The sequence below is a fragment of the Petaurus breviceps genome, unplaced genomic scaffold (assembly GCF_028583685.1).
Source record: "Petaurus breviceps papuanus isolate PSGF00001 unplaced genomic scaffold, PetGlider_PUasm1.0 115, whole genome shotgun sequence".
Lineage (NCBI taxonomy): Eukaryota > Metazoa > Chordata > Mammalia > Diprotodontia > Petauridae > Petaurus > Petaurus breviceps.
Window position 1 is genome coordinate 1,006,036 of NW_027185612.1, and position 23,582 is coordinate 1,029,617.

A 23,582-nucleotide genomic window follows, 5' to 3' on the forward strand; every position below is an offset into this window, starting at 1 on the left:
CTTAGAGGTATCTTGTCTATGTAGTATGTAGAAATTTAAAGGAAAGTGAAATAGTCTGAGTAATGGATCATACTAGCCCATACTCACCCCACTTCTGGTCAATTTCCTCCTATTCCTTTATTGCCCTTGTTTATTTAATCTCTTTGCTAGATTTGTGTCTTCTAGGCTCAGCACCCTTCACTTGCAGATGACATCTCAGGCTGAGTACCAATCACTGTCTGAGACCATGACCCATCACCCCCTGGACCTGACATAGGCCAGGTTCTGGACACTGGCTACAGACCCAGCGCTTTGAATGGTAGGGCCCTGTGAGGTAGGGACAGCTCTACCTCCTCCTTCAACACAAAGTAGCTTGGGAAACTGAGACCTTCATCCCTTGTCCCCAAATGATTTGGGGTCCTATCTACATAAGGGGGGAATTATGGGATGATGGGGTATCTATGTTTGTAACATCAGTTTGCAAAATAAATTTGCAAAATGAGCTTGTAAAATCACATTTTCCCCTGCAACCTCAGAGCATTAACTCTGCCCCTTCTCCCTGCCAGCACTCTGCTTAGCAACAATTCATGAACTATTTATTTCCCCTTAGTATAATGACCAGCTACACTTATGAATCCTTCAATGCACTATCTGTAAGTTAACTCCTCAGCCAATTATACACATCCTGAATCCCCATTAGCCTTGGTTCCCAACATCCATCTTGTCAAACATGACACTGATAGGTGGCAGACTAGGCCCTTCTCAGTCAGCCCTAACTGCTAGCTGACTTAGTGACATTTCAAGCCTAAAAGCACACCTCCAGGTAGCCCCCCCTCTTTGGGCTATTTCCCAGTGAATTATGGGCAATATGCCTGCACAGTAGATAGAAGTAGATAATAAAAGTGCATGTTCCTTTAAGCACTGACCACTCCTTAACTCCTCCCTAATCCCACCCTTACTCACCTAGTTAGCATAATTGGCATCTGATTTACTATTGTAACTCTTTATAAACTATACCTATGACTTCTTTAAGTTTTCAGGTTCCCTAAGAACCCCTGCCTGCTGTAAAGCATAACAATGAACTTTTACAATCCTGACTCAAAAGATTGCTCCGGCCTTGTGAATTCCTTCCAAACTGCCCAGCAGGGACTCTGGTCATTGATTGGAGTGCCTGTAACACCTATCACCCCATCTAGTCATTATGATCTCATCATTATGATCTATCTGTAAAGATAGAGAAAAGGCATCCCCAATCTGACAGAGGGCCAGAAGGAAGAAGCACCCTACAGAAGGCAAAAGCATGATTACAAAGCCCTAATGTGGGAATTCCACACCCTTTCAACTGTCCCTCCTTACCATTGGTTGGTAATCTTCTCATTAATGCCAACCAATCAGCACAAACAATCTCATTCCATTACCATAATTATTACTAATGAGGCTCTAATTTTGTTAGATAACATGCATAATACCAGAGGTCCACCAAGCAAGCACAGTAACAACCCCAGAACACTGAACCCCCTTCAGTCCAACCTAGATGTGTCCTTATCTGGGCCTGAGTATCCCAAGGCCACTGTCTGCTTTCTGATTGGTCAAATCCACCTGCTGTTGCCAGCTCCTTCTTTTCTATATTATTTCTTTTTTAGGATTATCCAGGAGTTCTCTGGGAACTGGCAACCCAACTTTTTCCCAAGGCAGTTACTGTCAGGTACTTTTTATCAGTAGTCTTGTTTCAGAAATTCTTACAGTTCTGTAGAAACTTAAGCCTTTGCTACCTCTCACACTACCATTCCTTTCCCCAAACTAAAAACACCTCTCCTTTGGTCTCAATAGTTAATCCAATTAATTGTATTAATACTCACTAGTAGGTTCGGAGTCCAGATGGTGGAGTAGAAACAGGATTTCTACAGGGCTTCGGCTTCCACCTCCCCCAATTTATGTAAAAGGGGACTCTGAACAAACTTTGGAACTACAGAACCCACAAAATGACACAAAGAAGCTAACCTCATGCTGAGGACAGCCCAGCAGACTGGCAGGAATTGGCTAGCACAGCGCTCTGAGAGCTGACGCCAGCCCCCGAAAGCCAGAGGTTTTAGCCCCAGGGGGGGCCTGACCAACTACTGGCTGGAGGGACTTCAGATCACCAGCACCTGTGACATTTTCCAGAATTATCAACCCATGGATGCCACAGAAAAAGTGAGAAATCAGTGCAGTGTGGACTTTGGTATCCAGTAGTTGGGAGTGCCTCAGTTTTTGCCCCCTGGGTGAGAAGCAGCTGAGACGCCACAGCCCTGCAGACACAGCCACACGTGGCTGCTTCAGCTCCTGGCCTACAGAGTGTAGGGGGACCAAGTGACCAGTCTTAGGGGTAATTGCTCTTGCTTTAACCTGCTTGGATCTGGATTGCGGTCTAGGGTGGAGGTCCTGAGGTATGTGACCAGCTTGCCAGAGGGTGTGGAGGCTTCAGAGAAGGTAATAGTTCGGCAGCTAAGAAAACCCCAGCTTTTGGGATGGAAGCTCCCTTGTCTGGTGGCAGAGTCCTACTGTGGCAAAAAGCCCAAGGGTCAGGTGATTGAGTGGCAACATGAGCAGGCAAAGGAAACAAAATAAACATAGTAATCCAACTATACACTCCCATTTTGGTGACAAAAAAGATCAAAGCATGGAACAGGAGGAAGACAGTGAAGTTAGAAGTCCTGCACCAAAAGCTTCAAAGGAAAATACGAGCTGGTTACTGGCCATAGAGGACCTTAAAAAACAAATAAGAGAAGTGGAGGAAAAATTGGGAAGAGAAATGAGAATGATGCAAGAAACTTATGAAAGGAGAGTCAACAGCCTGACTGATGAAAATAACACCTTTAAAAATATACTAACTCAAATAGCAAAAGAGACTCAAAAAGGCAATGAGTAGAAGAATGCCTTAAAAAGCTGAATTTGCCAGATGGAAAAAGAATTTCAAAAGCTCACTTAGGAGAATCATTCCTTCAGAATTAGATTGGAGCAAATGGAAGCTAATGACTTTATGAGAAATCAAGATGCTGTTAAACAGATCCAAACAAATGAATGAATAGAAGGTAATGTGAAATATCTCATTGGAAAAACCACTGACCTGGAAAATAGATCCAGGAGAGATAACTTAAAAATTATTGGACTACCTGAAAGCCGTGATCAAAGAAAGAACATAGAAATCATCCTCCAAGAAATTCTCAAGGAAATTTTGCCCTAAAATATGCCCTGATGATTCAGAACTAGAGGGCAAAATAGAGGTTGAAAGAATCCACTGATCTCCTCCTGAGAAAGATCCCAAAAAGAAAACTCCTAGGACTATTATAGGCAGATTCTGGAATTCCCAGATCAAGGAAAAATATTACAAGCATAGAGGAAGAAACAATTTGAATATTGTAGAAACACAATCAGGATAACACAGGATCTGGCAGCTTCTACACTGAGGGATCGAAGGTATGATATTCTGGAGGGCAAAGAAGCTGCAATTAAAACAAAGAATCACGTACCCAGCACAACTGAATATCATGTTTCAGGGGAAAATATGGTCATTCAGTGGAATAGAGGACTTTCAAGCATTCTTGATGAAAAAACCAGAGTTGAATAGAAAATTTGACATTCAGATACAAGAAGCAAGAGAAGCATGAGAAGGTAAACAGGGAAAATAAATCATAAGGAACTTATCAAAGTGAACTATTTACATTCCTACATGGCAAAATGATAATTGTAACTGATGAAACTTTTCTCAGTATGAATATAGTTTAAGGGAATATATATATGTATATATACACACATATGTCTATATAGGAGGGTATATGGGCTTTTGAATACATATGTGAATGTGTGTATATATGTTTACAGGTATACATAGAGGGCACAAGACCAATTGAATAGGAAAGGATGATACTTAAAAGGTGAAATTAAGAGGTGAGAGAGGAGTATAATGAGAGGAGATAGGAAGAGACAGAATGGGGTAAACTATCTCATATAGAAGAGGCAAGGGAAATGGTTACAATGGAGGGGAAGAACAGGAAGGCAAAAAAGGCAAAACCTTATTCTCATTGAATATATACACACTAAATAGAGTATCTCACCCTACAGGAGAATAGGGAGGAAGGGAATGAGAAGAGGGTGATGGAAGAGAGGGCAGGCTGGGGGGGAAGGGAATTTGGAAGCACCCACTTTTGAAAAGGGACAGGATCAAAGTAGAGAATAGAACAAGTGGGAGGTGGGATAGGAGGGAGGGAAATATAGTCAGTCTTTTACAAAGTATCTACTATGGTAATGTTTTGCATTAGCTACCCATGTTTAAGCTATACTGAACTGCTTATCTTCCCAGTAAGGGTGGATACAAGGGAGTAAGGGAATGAATTTGGAATTCAAAGTTTTAAAATCAATGTTCAAAAAAAATATATATTATATATATACTATTATTAATACTATTTTACATGTAATTGGGAAATAAGATATACAGGCACTGGGGCATACATATCCACCATGCCCTAATGGAAAAGTTGAATGGGGTATGGGAGAAGATATGGGAGAGAGCAGATTGGAGGAGGGGATATCCTGTGGGACCTCTATTTTGGGACGGTGGGTAGGGGAAAAAAGAGGAAGAAATTTGTAACTCAAAATCTGGTGGAAATGAATTATGTAAACCAGAAGTTAATAAAGCATTTGGAAAAAAAAGAGAACTGATGAATTCTGGTTGTAAATTGAAGCACACTTTTTAAACTTCATTTTTATTGTTTTATATTGTATTCTCTTTTGCAACATGGCTAATATGGAAATGTTTTGTATTACTTCACATGTATAATTGATATCAAATTGCTTGCCTTCTCAAGGAGAGGGGAGGAGTGGGAAAGAGGAAATTTGTAACTCAAAATGATTTAAAATAATTGTTTAAAAACTTTTTACATGTAATTGTGAAATAATTAATGACATAAATAAAAATTATCTCTTAAAATGAAAAAAAATACTCACTAGCTCTTACATATCCTTGAAATATACAATGACCCCATATATATGGGGAAACGATACTGTACTTAGTTACCAAGTATCAAGAAGAAATAAGAATGTAATAGGATGTTCAGAATGGGGACGCTTCAGTGCAAGTCATTCCTCCCAGGCCCAGGGAAGTTAGGTCACTTGCCCACGCTAACAGAGGTAGTCAGGGTCACACAGGTTTTTCTGTTCCTCCACAATTATCTCACTAAGTTTCAGATCAAATAACATAATGTCTAGGAGAGTGATTTATAAAATTGTAAAGCCTCTACAAATATGAGCTGTTATTATTTTGAGAAAGTGTGATGTGGCCCCAAAATGTCTTCCTGACTGGCCTGCAATGGCCTCATCTTCTCATGTCTGGTGTAAAATCCCCAAATCATTTTATTTCTCTGGGTCTTCCTTTCCTCTCCTATGAATCTAGGGCTTGGGACTGGATAAGCTGCCCCCCTAACCACTGTGTGCTAGAGGCAGCTCAGATGTGCTCAAGAGAGCTATTGAATCTTTAGTATGGACATCCCTCCCTCTCAGAGTCCCTGCCCCTCAGTTCCTTGGTCTGTGTTTGTTCTGAGGGTGAATTACCTACATTCAGCTCCCCTTTTGTTTAGTGGTCTAAGATTGGGGAACAAGTCAAGGTGTTTGCTGGCAGTTTCCTAACCCCGGCTTGACTTTGCTCTTCTGGCCCCTCCTCCCTCCCCAGTTTTCTGATGTGGGCTGAGGAGAAGGGAAACATCTCAGGAGCTGGAACTAAGGCTTAACCCTGCAGCCTGGGGTGCGGAGGAGGTTGGTGGTGGGGAACAGCAGCAGCAGCAGCTGGTATGGCAGTAGCTTCCCCATGGCTACACTTCTGGCCCCAAGGGAATGAACCTGTACACCCCTTTTGTTCAAGTGAGACAGACCTTTTCTGCAGTCCTTCTAAGTTATCTTAGGCTGGAAAACATTTTCACTCCATCCTTTTCTGGGTTCTGTTGCTCCAGAATTCATTTTGAGGCTTGATTTAATTAGAATATAATAAATGTGTTGTAAGGAATGATGAAGAGATTGGTTTCAATTGGTTTTCAAAGAAACCTGGAAAGATTTGTATACATTGATGCAGAGTGGAATGAACAGAATCCGGAAGACAATTTACACAGTGATAACAACAATATAAAGAAAAACAACTTTGAAAGATTTAGGAACTGATCAGTGTAATGACCAACCACAATTCAGAGAATTAGTGATGAAACCTCTTGTTAGACATGTGAAAGATTCAGACTGCAGAAGGAGATAGATAGATGGATAGATTTTTCACATTAGCTTATTTTTTTTAACATTTCCTTTTGAAAATTTAATTTCAAATTCTCTCCCACCCTCTAGCCATCCCGCCACCCAGATATCAAGCACTATAATATCAATGAAACATGTGAAGTCATACAAAAATTTTACTTATTTGCTATGTTGCAAACAAAAGGCAAAAAAGAAAATGAAAAAGAATGCTTCAGTCTGCATTCAGATTCATCTATTAGGAGACATACATTTTTGAAATGGCCATTGAGGGAATTTGTTTTGTTTCAATATACATGTTTGTAATAGCAGGTTTGTGTTTCTTTAACTGGACTTTGGAGAGGGTTGAGTGGATGGGAAAGAAAGAAAAACCTTTTTTGCTGAATTGTGTTATTTTCTCTGTCCAGATTTTTTGTCTGCTTGTAGATTTTTTGTATTTTCTCTGAAGTTCAGGGTGCTGACTTTATCCCCTGAAGTAGGTAAAATATATTTGATTAAAGTAAGATTGTTAACCATTTTTTTAAGCAATTGGGGTTAAGTAACTTGCTCAAGGTAACATGGCCAGGTGTTTCTGGGTGGGTGCTAAGTGTCTGAGCCTGGATTCAATCCCCCAGGTCATCCCCACACTGGGGCCGGTGCTCTTACTCGCTGTGCCACCTGGCTGCCCATTGTTAACCATTTTTGAGGTGCTTTTCTAAAGAAAAGCAGAACAAAGAACCTGTGCTAACAGCCATCCTGGTTATTCTAGGGTGCTTGCTGCTACACACACACACACACACACACACACACACACACACACACACTACATTGGGTATGGAAATCCATCTTACCCTACAGGAATATAGGAGGAGAAAGGGGATAAGGGAAGGGAGGTGATCATAGAACAGAGAGTAGATTGGAAGAGGAGGTAGTCAGAATCAAAACATTTTTGAGGAGGGACAAAGGAGAGAAAGAATAGAATGATCAGAGGTTTAACATTAATTTTTTAAAAATTTGAGTTCCAAATTATCTTCTTTCCTCCATTCCCTATTGCACCCAATGAAAATGCAAACAATAGAACACTCATTTGTAATGCCATGCACGTGCAGCTTTCCAGAGGATTGCTACTGTGAATAGCTTTTAAGATTCTGATTACACAGTATAGTGAACACTCTATTTATCCCATAACAAATCAAAGCAAAACATACACGGAAAATCAAGATACAGCATTCACAATATTATAACTTATCACAGAAAATCACAATATAGTATTTACAACAGCTTATCATTAAAATGGCCACATAGTTTTCACCAAAGTGGTCACAATATTTAGAACAAAGAACAATCATCTCAAAGTATAATAGTCAAACTCTTCCACTCATGGGGCACACTTAAGTTAACTGTCACAGACCCTCCAACCCTAGGTCACGAGTAAACTACAATTTCATCATTACTCAGTACCCAGGGAGAGGTCTTTTCATCTTGACTTGGGGCCAGTTCTCAGATTCCCTGGATCCCCTTCCATGGCCCCAGATTCTATGTGGATTCACCAGACTGCCACCTGGGTTCAGTGGTAGATAGCTCCTAGTTCCGTGTCCAGCTCTCTGAGTAGGCCCTGCTCCACACTGAAGTTTACAGGGTCCAGTCCATCTCAAGTCCTTCACAGTTCCTGCTCCCAGGAATGCAAGGCTCAACCAAGCCACAAACAGACAAAGTCTCAGCATTCTGGTCATGCTTCCTCAGTCTTCTTCTGGGCTCCTCTGTCACCTGGGCTGCTGGGCTCCTTTTCAGAAGAAGCTCCACCACCACAAGTTCTCAGGAAATTTGGGCACAGTTCTCTTATGTAGCTGCTCTGCCACCAGATGCTGGTCCCAAGAAATTCTGACTGTGCCTTTCTGGGGCTTTTCCTTACATACACATAGCATTAGCTTCCTTTTTCAGCCAACCTCTTCCTGTTACCTCAGTTACAGGAGACAGAAGTTCATAACTTCTGTTTCCCCAACTGAAGCTCGATCAGTTACTAAGTGCTAAGTACCTCTTACCTTTGCCAATTCAAACGGATCTTCTAATTACCATTACACCATTATGCATGCAAATTCATGTAAAACATTCCCATTTTAGCCCTGTTGAAAAAATAAAGGCAAGAAAAATAGAGTGAAAAAAAAAACTTCAGTCTTTACGCAGAGTCCATCAGTTCTCTCTCTGGGGTTGGATAGCATTTTTCATCACAACTCCTTTGGAATTGTCATAGATTATTGTATTGATCAGAGTAACTAAGTGTTTCACACTTGATTAGTGCTACAATATTGCTGTGGTTGTCTACAATGACCTCCTGGTTCTACTCACTCTACTTTGCATCAGTTCATATCACTTCAGAGACTTCTTCAGATTTTTCTGAAAATACCCTATGGTGAGAATTAGATATTAATCCAACATTTTATATTTTAATGCACTCTGTAATTGATTTTATTTTGCAGCCATCTTCTGTATTCTATATAATAAATCTCAGTCTCTTTTTTGTCTTGTGTGGAGAAACATGAGCTCATGAATTTAGAATTCCTTAAAATTAGATGTCAAAATTTTATTCTCCTTATTGATTACTTTTAGTTAAAGAAAAACTCTGAACTAAGTTTAGAAGTTCAATATTCTCATAAAACACTTTACATCTAACAGAACTATCTTCCTAGAACCACCTTCTACTCACTTGTGCCAAGGAAGCTTTTTATTCTTCATAACTTCAGCTCCTGAGAAATTCTGTGACATCTGTGTGCTAACCTGGAGAAGAGATAATCTGATTTTGTCCCATCTTAGCCTATCATTGAGCAATAATAAGTGGTCTTACCTCATTTCCAGGTTCCACTGAGTCTGTCAACCCTGGTCCACTATCAGTGGCCTTGGGATACTGTTAATATATACCTTTAAAACAGAGAAAGGTGGCCCTATTATTGTGTGTGTGTGTGTGTGTGTGTGTGTGTGTGTGCAAAACCCTTTGCTGAGTGGAGCCAATCAAGATTCTTCACCCCACAAGGCTGCAAGCCGTATAACCAATTGTGTGATTTCTTTACCTGTTGTGTTCTGTCCTTTGTCCTATGCCCATAAAAAGGAGTTGCATCTTTGATTCTCTGCCTTTGACTAGAGACTGAGGCAAGTCATCAGGCCTACTTTATCAATGTCCATGATAATAAACTATTATATTTCTCAGGGAGAATGTGCCTCAGTCCAGCTTTTGTTGAATTTCACTTATAACACACTTCCCCATTTCTAACAGCAGAATAGTATTCCCTCCCCATCATATACCATAACTTATTCATAACTCATTCTCCTACTTCCAGTTCTTGAGGCATGTAATTTGCAGAGAAGTTGCCAGCCTGCATTGGTAGGGAGAGTTTATTTGCTGAGAGTTCCCCGTACCATGAAATCACTTATTGAGTTCATTTTCCTGTCTTTGTGTAAGGAGAAAAAACTGACAGCTTTGGGGTAACAAGGAAGGTCACATGGAGAAAGTGTCACCTGAGCTGAGCATGAAGGAAGGTCAGGAGTGTACTAGGCAGGGGCGAGGAAGAAGTGTATTCCAGACCTAGGGGATGACCTGTGCAAAGAAAGGTTTAGGGGGAGGAGATGGAATGCCAGCTTCAAGGGATAGTAAGAAGGTCATTTAGGTGAAATGTGGAGTAATTGGAGGGGAGTAATATGGAATATATATGTAAAGGTAGGCTAGAGCTAGATTATGAGGGACTTTACTCGCCTGGATGAGGAATTTGAATTTTCTCCTAGAGACAATAGGGAGTGTGAAAATTGTAATCTTTATATTGTTGGATGTTATAGTTTTAATGCTAGAACTCCAATATGGAGTCACTTAGGCTAAGTAGCCCTAAGGCCCTTAAAAGCTATAGGCAAAGTCACATGAGGTTGTACTTCTCCACTATTCTGCCCTGTCTTAACCTTGTCTCAGGCAGGTGATAATCCAAGTTTCTGACTGGATATAACTTCTAAGCAGCTACAGCCATAGGAGGGTCTGTGTTCACTTTGGGACATTTCTCCTGTGTCTGACTCTTTCTTCCCACTCTGAAAACCTGGAAAATGCACCTTCATATACCTTTCTGCAAACACATGCAAAACTCAGAGAAGGAGGAAACATTTACAAGTCAAAGAGAACAAACAGACCTTGTAGGAGAGCTCACCAAAGAGGCTGCCCCCTGACAGTGGGCCCTTCCCCAGAGCCCTGAACAGCCTCAGCCACTTACTGTATGGGAGCTCCCAAGTCTGGAAGCTGTACCTGCTGCCAAGTTGAGTTGGGTGATGGAAATTGTGCTTCCTATTGTCTGTCACCTGTGCAGATCTTCCCAACTCCCAGCAGCAGCAGCAGCAGCGGTCCTTCCTGCAATCCTCTGGCTTCCTTGCTCTGCCTTTGGTTCTTTGCAGTACCCAGCAGGTCATAAAGCTATGCATTTCCCCCCTCTCACCTCTTGTGGATGGTCTCTCTGCACCTGGAGTGGCATAAATTAAAGTTTCCTTATTGGGGAAACTAGGTGATACAGTGAAAAGACCACCATCCCTGGATTCAGTAGGACCTGAGTCCAATTGGGCCTCAGACACTTGACACACTCACTAGCTGTGTGTCCTTGGGCAAGTCACTTAGCCCCAACTGCCTTGCCTTCCCCCCTCCAAACAAAAAGTTTGTTTCATGAGACACTGGGTCCCCCCCCAAGTTACAGTTCAAATACAGCACCAGGTCTTCATACTTCTGTTCTAAAACCTCTCCCTTGTATTGATTCCTTTATTCTGCCACCTTTTGATAATTGTCCCTGAAACTACCCCCCAATTCTGTAGTCAGGAATACATCCTACCTTCCAATTCCTGAAATGCATTGAATTCCAAATGGTGTCAAGATGTGATATGGACTATTTTCCATTTTCCATTAGGAAGCCGGTATCATGTTCCCCACCCTCCCCAGCACTTCCTTGCCTTGAGAAGCTCAGTTATATTTTTGTTCAGTTTTAAATAGTATTTTATTTTTCCAATTACAGTAAGGCAAAATTTAAACATTCATTTTTAAAATAAAATTTTGAGTTCCAAATTTTTTCCCCTCTCTCATCTCAACCCTCTCTAATACAGTTTGCAATTTTATGTAGGTAATATGTATGCAAGCATGTAAAACATTTCCATATAAATCATGCTGTGAAAGAAGAAGCAGAACAAAAGAAAAGAAACATGAAAAAAAGAGAATGTGAAAAATAGTATGCTTTGATCTGCATTAAAACTTCATTAATTCTTTCTCTCTATGTTGATGAAATCTATATTGTGAGTTTCTGAATTGTCTTGGGTCTTTGTATTGCTGAGAAGAACTAAGTCAGTCATTGCTGATCATCGAACAATGTTTGTGTAAATGTGTAAAATGTTCTCCTTATTCTGCTCACTTCACTCACATCTGTTAATGTACATCTTTTCAGGTTTTTCTGAAATCACTCTGCCCATCATTTCTTGTAGCACAATAGTATTCTATTACATTCTTATACCATAACTTGTTCAGCCTTTCCCACCAGTTGATGAGTATCCTTTCATTTCCACTTTTTGCCACCATAGAAAAAGCTGTTATAATTATTTTTGTACATTTATGTCCTCCCACCCCTTTCCCCCAGATTTCAATCTCTTTCATTCAGTAGTAGTAGTAGCAGCAGTAGTATTAGTAGTAGCAGTAGTAGTAGTGATAGTAGTAGTAGTAGTAGTAGTAGTAGTAGTAGTGGTGGTGGTGGTGGTGGTGGTGGTGGTGGTGGTGGTATTGCTGGATCACTTTTATATCCCTTTGGGCCTAGTTCCTAATTGTTCTCCAGAATACACAGATCAGTTCAGAACTCCCCGAACGTACATTAGTGTGCCAATTTTCCCAGATCCTATACAACATTTATCATTTTCCTTTTCTGCCCTATTAGTTAATCTAATAGGTGTGAGGTGGTACCTCAGAGTTTTTTCATTTATATTTCTCTAATCAATAGTGATTCAGAGCATTTTTTTTCATATGACTGGAGATAGTTTTAATTTCTTCATCTGAAAATTGGCTGTTCATGTCTTTGACCGCTTATCAATTGGGGAATGGCTTGTATTTTCATAAATGTGAATCAATTCTCTACATATTGGAGCAATGAGGTCTTTATCAGAGACTCTGGTTGTAAAAACTGTTTCCCAGCTTTCTGCTTTCCTCCTAATCTTGATTGCATTGGTTTTGTTTGTGCAAATCCTTTTAAATTTAATATAGTCAAAATTGTTTATTTTCTATCTCTTAATGCTCTCTGTCTCTTGTTTGGTCAAAATTCTTCTGTTCTCCATAGACCTGACAGGTAAACTATTCTATTTCTTGTTCTCCTAATTTATTTATAGCATAACCATTTATGTCTAAATCATGTACCTATTTTGACCTTATCTTACCTTGGTATATGGTATAAGATGTATATCTATATTAGTTTTGACCATACTGCTTTCCAGTGTTCCCAGCAGCTTTTGTCAAAGAGTGAGTTCTTATCCCAGAAGCTAAGGTCTTTGTGTTTATTAAAGAGTAGATGATTATTATAGGCATTCACTACTATGTCTTGTGTACCTAATTTATCCCACTGATCCACTATTCTATTTCTCAGTCAGGACCGGATAGTTTTGATGATTGACACTTCATAATATAGTTTGAGATCTGGAATGGCTAGGCTACCTTCCTTTGCATTTTTTACCTTTTAATCCACTTGATATTCTTGTCCTTCTGTTCTTCCAGATGAATTTTGTTATGACTTTTTTCTAGCATTGTGAAGTAATTTTTTGGTAGTTTGATTGATATGGCAATGAATAAGTAGATTAATTTAGGTAGAAACATGTTTTTTTTATTTTATTGTCTCAGCCTAATCATGAACAATTGATGTGTGTCCAATTGTCTAGGTCTGACTTTGTGATTTGTAATTGTGTTCATTAAAATTCCTGGGATTTTCTTCCCAAGCTGACTCTCAAGTATTTTATATTGTCTATAGTTATTTTAAATGAAATTTCTCTTTCTATCCCTTGCTGCTGGACTTTGCTGGTAATATGTAGCGATGCTGATGCTTTATTTGGGTATATTTTGTATCCTGTAACTTTACTAAAGTTTTTTTTAGTTGATTCTATAGGTATATCGTTCTATTATTTGCAAAGAGTGATAGTTTTGTTTCCTCATTGCCTGTTCTAATTCCTTCGATTTCTTTTTCTTCTCTTATTAGTAAAGCTAACATTTCTAGTACAATATTGAATAACAGTGGTGATAATAGACATCCTTGATTCACCTCTGACTTTAATTGGGAAGGCTTCTAGCTTATCCCCATTACATATAATGCTTCCTGATGGCCTCTAACCTGGGAATAACTGAAGCCTAACAGGGTGTGCCAGAACACTCAGTTAGGAGAGGCAGAAGACTCAGAAGTAGGCAAAAAAAATAAAACACCCATAGGAACACAGCAGGAAGTTTATAGAGGCATGCAGAAAACAGGGGTGTACATAGGACATCTTTACAGAGCTGAGTCAAGGATGGGGCCCTAAAATTTTTCTCCTAAAGAAAGATGAGCTCAACCAAGAGTGAGTTTGGGCAATTGGATCAGGAACAAAGGGAAAAGGACTCAATAGACTTGGGGGGGGGGCAGTTGGACTCTGGAGAAATCTCTCTTAGCACCTAGTTCACTCCCACTGGTGCTAGAGAGTGCAATGACCTAGTTCCATGTCCAATTCCACTTCTGACACCAATTAACATTAACCAGATTGGAACCAGCCTGTGGGTAGCAGGAGCCACAGAAAGCAGGCCAGAGGCAGGAGAGTCATGGCACAAACAGAAGTTTAATTCCAAAGTGAGGAAACTCTTACAAGCAGAAATCCTCCTAAGGAGGGGGGATTCACATGCGGGTGCAAAGGCAGTGCTAATATACATAAAGGTCACAAGTTGGGGGATGGGTAGGGACTGATCTCAACATAGTCATTCTTGTGTCTTTCGTAGCAGTTCCCACTGCAGGCTCATGCATGGACAATGCAGGTGTTCCTGGGACCTGTGGGAATAGTCTCAAGGCTGATTGTCTCACAGTAGGGTAGAGGCAGTTAGTGTGGTGAGAACAGGAATGCAGTACTTTGTTTGGTTTACTTATCAGTTACAAGAAACAGGGATTGTGAGCATGTCAGGTGGTTGTTATTGTTGTTTTTGTTGTTGTCGTCTTGGTCCTACATTTTGAAAGAGGACAATGGCATCAGGGAAATGATGACATGACTTGCACTGGACTTTGATTTGAGTGAGGGAGGGGCAGTACAAGGTGACCAGCCTCACTTTCTCCTCCAGAGCCATCTGGATCCAGTGACCTGATACTTATCAGGATCATTACAGATGACCAAGATGCAATGGGAGGATGGCTTTAATCTGCAGCACATTGGTTCTCTGGAACAGGCATCATCAGAGGGGAAAAGAATAGGAGATAGGGGAGGTTTGGAGAGAGGCCATGTGCTTTTAGCTGATTCTTAAAGGATGAGTATAAAGGGAGTGATGGTCAAGAAAAGGTGAAATGCTTTTTGGGGAAAATATGCCCAGAATGGAGCTGTTATTTAGTTCCTAATAGAACACAATGAGTTTTTAATTGTTGCCTTCTCCTGGCTGTTCCCATGGCCTGCACATAAGAACTGAGGACGATCTATCTGCTACTGTAAAATATCAGGATCCATTCTTCTGAAAGGTATTGCTCTTTAGCAAGCAGCATGATGGACTAAAAAGAACATTAGTCTTGTAGTCAGGAGATTTGGGCATCCCTTATTAACCATGTGACCTCTGCTACTAAACCTCACTTTGTATGAGCAGCTCATAGGGAAGAAACTAGATACAAGTTGATTCTGGTTGTCACTTCTTGAACAATGAAGTTATGACAGTTGATATAAGAGTTTGTAAAACAAACTTTCCAACTTCCAAAAGCAGCCACTCCAATTCCTCAGTCTCACTTCGAGCACCTTTACAATTTTCCTTGTACTTACGCTGTGACTCTTCATTCTCTTTCTTCTTCTCATCCTCATATTTCTTCTTTTTCCTCTCCCATTCTTTCCTTTCCTTCTCAGACCTTTGGTTTTCTTCTTTCCACTTTTCCTTTTCCTTCTCCAATTCTTCAAACATCTTCTCATATTTCTTTTTAATTTCTTCTCTGTCCCTCTCAAACTGCTCCTTGTACTGTTGTAGAAGAGCCTGTGTCTCCTTCCAGAGGAGCTCTTCCACAGATTTATATATATCGTTGGTGTAGTGGGTGCCCCCATTATTTTGCACCATCTTCTCAATCATGTTCATCAGCTCTGAAACCTGGGCATCTCTCTGGGCTCCACTAGCATTATTGTTAAATGCACAACACCGGTGTTCACACTTCTCCAACAGGTCCTGGAAAAAGGGGTCACCGATGGTTCTTACATAATCCCCTACACTTTCTTCTCCCAGATCTTCTTTCCGAGTGAATACAATGATTAGAAATTTCACTGCTTCAGCTCCCAGAAGATGATAAAGCCTTTCAACAGCTGCTTTCTCTTCCTTGGTGAAACGACCCACTTGCAGCACCAGGAGAAGAGCATGTGGTCCTGGAGAGGACAGTGTCATGAATCGAGCTATTTCATTCAAGTTTTCTTTCTCTTTCTCGTCAGTGTCAAAAACGCCTGGAGTATCAACCACAGCAATGTCCCTCCCCTTCCATGTGCTCCTGGCTTTCCTGCAGACCTTGGTGACTGACCCTGCTGAACTCTTGGACTCAAACTCTGTCCTGCCCAAGAGAGTGTTTCCTGTTGCACTTTTTCCAGCCCCTGTTTTCCCCACAAGGACAATTCTGAGCTCTGGCTCCTCTGAGTCTCCTCCACTGTTGTATGGGTCTGTAGGAAACAAGGAAGAAAGAAGAAGGAATGACTGGGTTTTGTAGATGGTGGTAGCAAAGCCCTGCTCAGAAATCTTACCTTGACAAGGAGGTGACCTTTAGATTCTTGAAGTCTACACCAGTACAGCATGAACTGAGAAAGGTCCTAAAAATCTGGACAAATTTTGAGCGTGGCTGGGTACTGTCCTCGTGAAATGCACAGATCTTTGTCAGCAGAAGGGAAGCTACCACCATCAGGTGATTGTTTTTGGAGGGCTGTTAGCAGGTGGCATTTCTCACATTTATAGAACTGCACGTGAAGCCCTTCCTCTGAGGCATATAATGAAAGAATCATTATTGCTTATTGGAAAACACATGTAGGTAATGTACGTATGTATGTAAAATGTATGTACACATTTATGCATAACCTCATTATACCAAGCTATATTAATAACTGAGACCTTTTCCCATGTTAGGACCTTTGTGTGATGTGGAAGTTGATTCCTCTATTCCCTAAAGAATCTGAAGGACTATTTCATAGCAAGAATCCCAAAAGAGAAAAGCTATAATCACCTCGGAGCTCTGGGGGTAGATAGAAGTATATATTTTTTCACTTAATCCTGATTTTTCATTTTCTTTTTTTTTGCAACATGGCTAATATGGATATGTAATTTTCATGACTTCAAATGTATAATGGGAGTCAGATTGTTTGTTTTTTCAATGAATTGGGTAAGGGATGGATGGAGAGAGAGTATTTGGAACTAAAAATAAAAATGAATTTAAAAACTACAAATATAATTAGGAATTACTTAACAAAATAAATAAAATATAAAAAAGAAAATGTATTTCCCATTCCCTCTAGACTCTGAATTAGCAACAAATATGCTAAATCCCAGAAAAAAAATGCATACAAACATGAACACCTTTATTAAATTTCTGATTTCTCACATATGGGAACAACTCAAGGCCATTCACCTGCCACTTGACAGCTAAATGTCAAGTTTCCTTTAAGGGTTGTCTATTACTTTTTGCTATTGCCTCTAAAACCAGTCAAGAAAATCTCTCCATCTTGTCCAATTAACTTCATTGATGAGTGCCCACCTTGGCTTAAATGGCCTATATCACCTGACATCATAGAAAAGTTTCTCTAGCGCTCCCTTGTCAACCAATCTTGAATAAATTGGGGAATCTTTCAGTTCCATAGGCTCTTCTCCTCAACCAGTTTCTGTACTCCTGGATTCCAAGACCCAGACCTTGAAACTGAGGTAGCATATAACAACTTTGTCCTCATCTCTCAGCAGCCTGGAATCTCCAGCTCCCTTTGCACCCAGATAAATTAGGCTACTCTAGGTGAGATCAGAGCAGGGACTAAAGGGAAATGAAAAGTCATTTTTGGAGCCTCCACACTACCACAATTCAGATGCAGATTTAGAGAATTACAGCTTCCCATCCTAATCTCCAGCCCTCCTAAACCTTGGGAAGTTATATAGGAGTAACTTTTAATAAATCATTTTTGGACACGTAAATCTTATGTTGTATTGTCTTTCCTAGTGTAGATACTTGAGTTATTACATAATCACTCATTGGGAGGAACATTTAAAACCAAATGAAGGAAACAGGTAGGGTACCTTGAATCATTCTTCTTCCTCAAAGAAAACAAACCGACCCCCCCTCCCCCCATCTGAGAGTCAGGTATCCCTAGTTCTAATTGTTGTTAGTAAGGAGGCCTAGTTGAGGTCTCCCTCTGTCCCTCCAATTAGGATTTTATAGATAAGTGTTCACATGAGCCCCAGCAACTGTCTAGCACCTGGGATCATAAATATGAGATTCCACATGCCTTTCCTTAGCTGACCTCTAGTAGGTGGGGGTGACATTCTAGTCCTTTAATGCTCATCCTCCTCCACCTAAGATAGCATTCAAAGATCCCATAATATGTAACTGGAAGCAAAAGTAGCAGATAGCCCCTTTTCTTCCCTCAGTCACCACCCTGTAACTTTCTCCCCCTCCCCATCTCAAAAGAAGAGCACATGCCTTACACCCATCAGAAAAGGGATTTTTTTGTACAAAAGGGGAAAGCTAAATTAGGGGGAACTGTCACACCACCACCCCAGTGTGGAAGCCAATGCCTTCATTAGAATGAGAATTTTCCCCAATAGAATGTAAGCTCCTTGCAAAGAGGAATTGCTTCTTTCTTTGTATTTGTATCACCCAGCACCAAGACACTTAGTAAGCACTTAGTAAGCACTTAGTAAATACTTGTTTAACAGGCTTTCTTCCATGCAACGTCTCCTTCCCATCTTTAGCCAGCTGTGAAGAATATCTTTTAATGGATCTCTTTTGGACACCTTAGTCTCCCATGGGCTTTTCTTCCTTTCTCTTCCTAGTATAGATGCTACATTATCGCACAACCACTGATCTGGACAGACCTTTCTTCCTGCTGTAATAAATGAACTATGTTTGAGGAATTGACCAAGTGTCTTCACTTCTAAACACACTGAACTGATACAGAGTCTTCCCTCAGGCTTCTGCAGTGAGTGGCCTGAATTCAGGGCCATGGTAAGGGCAGGGCAGGGCATGAGCATCACCCAGGTATTGTTGGGACTGGGAGGGGAGCCTTTAGCATGGAAGAAATGGGGTGTGTATGTTTCTGTGAAAATAACAGGATATAGGTGGCAGTAGATGCCATTCTCCTAAGTTAATGGTATCCTCTTTCCAGAACACAACTCTCCTTCCTCTGTTAAAATGTTGAGCTACCAGCCAGAAAGATCCTTGGCCCAGTCAGAAGGTCCAGGATGGTGGTGGAGAAGTGGGGGATGGGGCTAGGGAAATAGGCGTCCTGAAGACAGAATACATATTGGAGGTCCCTAAAATCCTGGAGCAGTTTTAAGTTTTGGGCCCAGTCAGAGGTTCCAGGGTGGTGGGGGAGCACTGGGGATATGGGGAGGAGGTGGGAGAGAAATTGATGCCCAGACAACAGAAAAAAACAAAACTTCTGAACAAATTTAATTCCTGAAAACTGATCAAGCACCAGGCTTAAAGGAGAAACAAAGACAACAATTAGAGTCTGTCGTCAGGGAGAATTCTACCAGATGCAAACATAGAATAAACCAGTTAAGAGTGGAAAACTGTTACAACCTAGAAGTTTTAGTGGGCCCAATGTGGGTCTGAATGAGGCAACAAGGTAACAGGGCAGCTGAAAAACTCATGGAATATTACATTACTTAAATAGAATCACAGTGATCTAGATTTCTTACACAAGATGTCAATTCTGTGCCATACAGGGTCTCTAGTGATATGAGGTATTGAGTAAGACCTGGGCTTACAAACTGTCTAGAAGTTTGAGGTAGGCAGTGGGGGAGAAAGGATGGTAAGTTGGCCTTGGAGTCAGGAAGATCTGCGTTCAGGCCCCATGTGAGGATGTGTCAAGGCCCTTAAATGTCAGTGCGGTTCCAACAATTCCCTAAATTGTAGGGGTCTTTACCCTGGGATTCATGGACTTGTAGAGGTGTTTTAAAATATACATATTTTGATGATTGCATTTGAATATATAATTGTTTTCTTTTGTGATCCCCTATTGTATTTTATTCTCTTAAAAACATTATGCTGTAGAGGATGTCTAAAGGCTTCTCAGTATTGCTAAGGGATCCATGACAGAAAAAAAAAATAATAAGGGGTTCTGTTCTTGAGCCATAAATTACTATGAGTTCCTGCTCTCCACAGAAGGAGTTTCTATCCTGGAATTTTCCATGAAACTGTGATATTACAGCTCTAGGTTAAAAAAAAAAAAGCTTAACATGAGGTCAGCTGTCAAAAAAAAAACCTAACAATATCTTAGACAATAGCAGTAGGAGTACAAGGATTTTATCCTGGGAAGGGACAGTCCCACTGCACCTCTAACTAGTCAGGCCCCATGGGCAACAGCGTGGCCCAACTTAGGCACCATATTTGGAAAGGTTTGTATCATGGGCTTGGGAGCTAGGAGGAGGCTGTAAGGTTGTATAAGGTCACCCCCCTCATTTGACAAATGAGGAAACTAAGTCCCACAGTGGTCAAATTACTTGCCCAAAGTCACGAAGGTCAAAAGACAGAGTCAGGATATGTCTTGATATCCTCTGGTTTCTATTCTCTTCTCCTCCTACAGGCCCAGCTGGAGCTCATGCTGAGGAGGACAGTGAGGAAGGTGGAAGGTGTGGACATGGTGGCCCAGAAGGAAAAAATCAAGGAACAGGGGATGTTTGGACTAGGGGAGAGAAGCCTTGGGTAGACCAGGGTCACTGCCCTCAGGCATCTGAAGGGTCATCATAAAGAAAAGGGATTGGTCATCTTGCTTAACCCCAAAGAGTGAAGCTGGTACCAGAGGTGTGAGTAACAAGGAGAAGATTTCAGCTCCATTCAAAAGGAAGAATGTTCTAACAACTGGAGCTGCCCCACCATGGAATGGACTGGGAGAGAGTGAGCTCACCATCCCTGGAAGTGACCACAGTTGTCAGCCATGTCACAAGGGGATTTGTTCTTCTGGCAGGATGTTGGACTCTAAAGTGGCTTCCAATTCCCATGATTCCATGAAAGGCTCACCTTAGAATGTGACTGACATTAACTACACCATAAGAAATTGCTGTTTTCTTGATCCAGCAATAAGCACTCCTAGGGTTATATCCGAAAGAGATCATAGAAGTGGGAGAAAGACCCATATGTACAAAAATGTTTATAGCAGCTCTTTTTGTGGTGGGAAAGAATTGGAAATTAAGGGGGTGCCCATCAATTGGGGAATGGCTGAACAAGTTGTGGTATATGCATGTTATGGAATACTATTATGCTATAAGAAATGAGGAGCAAATGGTCTTCATATTTACCTGGAGAGGCCTATACAAACTGATGCTGAGTGAGAAGAGTAGAACCAGGAGAAATTTGTACACAATTACAGACACAACATATGTGTGATGACCAGCTTTGATAGACTGGACTCCTCTCAGCAATGCAGTGATATAAGTCAATCCCAAAAGACTCGTGATGGAGAGAAACATGTGCTTCCAGAGAAAGAACTAGAAAGAACTGAGTTTATATCCAGGTGGAAGCAAAATACCTGACCTTTATCCTTCTCTTATTTGGTTTTATGTCCTCTTTACCATTTTTTATTCCAGCTGATACAAATCCATCTTTATAACCTGACTAATGTATAATGTGAAATATTTACAAATCCTATACTTGACTATATGCCACCATGGGGGGGTGGAAAGTAAGGGGGACAAATGTGAAACTCAAGGAATTGTGGAATTGAATCCTGTAAACTAAAAGGAAACAAATTAAATAAATGAATGAACAAATAAATAAATAAATAAACAAACAAACAAACAAATAAATAAATGAATGAATGAATGAATGAATGAATAAATAAATAAGAATTAAAAAATAAAAAAAAATAAAAAAAACAAATTGTTGCTTTACTATCAGGAGGAAGCCTGACTGCATATTTTAATGAAAGAAAAAGATATTGGGAAGTTGTCCTGCTTTAAGATTGACAAAGTACTTTACAACTATTATCTTCATGGATTCTCACAGCAGTTCTGAAAGATAGGTACTGTTGTGAGCTCCATTGTACAGATGAAAAACTGAGGCATATTGAGGTTAAAAGACTTGCCCAGGGTCACACAGAGAGTATGGGTCTAAAGCTGGATTCCATAAATGGCATTTCCCCCTCCAGGTGCAGCTCTGCTGCCTCTGGGAAAAGTCTGTGTGGGAGCCCAGTGCACAAAAGAGAGGAACATGTTACCGGGAGTGTTCCCTGTGCCTCCAAAGAGCTAATCCTATATGTGGAGAAGAGGAAGATGTCTCAGGTACTACAAGCAAATGTTGCTGAGATGAGTTTTGATGCATCTAGAGGTCAGAAAGGGTAAGGCTCTATGACTCTATCCAACTCTAGAATATTTGTGTTATACTAAGAAGTGTCTTGAAATTCTCAAGTGAAGCAATCAAAGATGATTTTCATTTAAAAAAATACATTTTATTTTATATGTCAAATACATACATATATATGTGTGTGTGTGTGTGTGTGTGTGTGTGTATGTATATATATGGGGGCAGCTAGGTAGCTCAGTGAATTGAATACCAGCCCTGGGTTCAGGAGGACCTGAGTTCAAATCCAGCCTCAGACACTTAACACAAAAACTAGCTGTGTGACCCTGGGCAAGTCACTTAACCCCAATTACCCTACCTCCCCCCTCCAAAAAGCAAAAAAATTAAAATTTAACTAGATTGGTTTACATGCACAAACACCTTAGGTTTGTGTGTTTGTGTGTGTGTGTGAATCTGCCCTCTGTTTCTCCCAACACTGTGTCTCATTAAATTAAGGCTCTGACCCCCTTTCTGCCTAAAAGTGTTTCTTAAAAGCCAAGTCTTCTTTTTGTTAGCTCTTTGGAACATTGCTTCTCTTTCTGCCCTCCACCCTTCTAGTCACTCCTGGCTGGGCTTTGCATCACTTCACATTTCTCATCACAATAAGATGATCTGGGCAGGTTCCAATTGGGAGAAAAAAGTAGGTGAGACACTCTCATCACTGAGACTTCCCGTGAATCTGACTTAGGCTAATCATTCTTTGCCTGCAAAGAACTGTTTCTAACCCTGCCCTCTCCTGACACTGGGAACAACTCTTGTACACAAGAGAGTAATTACCAGGGATGAAGGTACCTGAGCAGCTGCCATGTACTGTCCCCACATATGAGGGTTGACCACGAGCCGGGATGTCTGTTGTGACATTCAAGACCAGGCTGACTGAAAGTCCTTTCTCTGCCATTTCCCTGAGGAAAGAAAATTGAAATGTAGGGCAGTTATCAGGGAGGCTCCAGCCATAAATGCCCCATAGCTCAGTGACCAAGCTCCCCTCAGTGTCTGTTAGCCTGGACCCTGCAAAAGGTAGTGACTGTCCTGGGGTGGAAAGACATCATTGTTGTATGGAGGCCACAGAGGAGCCAGACACCAGGAGTGAGCTGCTCAGCTTGGAGAGAACCTTAGGAACAAGCTAGGGCCAAGGCAGAGGGCAGAGGGCAGAGGGCAGAGGCAGAGCCAGAGAGGAGCCAGAAGGAGCAGTTTGGTTGAGGGGAACAAACATGTATGTGCCACTAGAAGTTTTGCAGAGCACTTTACAAATATTATCCCGGTTGTTCCTCACGACAACCCTGGGAGGCGGGTGCTATTATGATACCCACATGACAGCTGAGGGAACTGAAGCAAACAGAGGGCAAATGACTTGGCTGGGGTCACACAGCTAGGTAGTGCCATATTGGATTTGAACTCAGGTGTTCCTGTGTCCAGGCTCAGCCCTCTAACCACTGTACCACCCAGCTGCTTCTAGTGTGAGGGGAGATAGGAAGCCTGAGTTAGATTCACTTTAAGAGGGGTAGGAGGCTCTCTTTGGTGGAATCAGCCTTGAATCCTGGCCTTAGCCTAGTGCCTGAGGCATTAAGAGCCCAGTCTATGGGGAGCTGGCAAAAAATAGTCCTG

At 41.0% G+C, this 23,582-nt stretch overlaps 1 protein-coding gene across 4 annotated transcripts in view; it reads right to left on the bottom strand.

Annotated features, from left to right (window-relative positions):
• Positions 1-23,582, bottom strand: part of LOC138157655 (stonustoxin subunit alpha-like) — a 361,938-nt gene that overhangs the window by 317,606 nt on the left and 20,750 nt on the right. The window contains exon 3 of one of the 4 annotated variants that reach the window (XR_011167431.1): positions 22,837-22,879. The exons of the other annotated variants lie outside the window; for them this stretch is intronic. The gene's annotated coding sequence lies outside the window, so the exon portion shown is untranslated. The remainder of the gene's footprint in view (positions 1-22,836; positions 22,880-23,582) is intronic. 4 annotated transcript variants of the gene reach the window in all.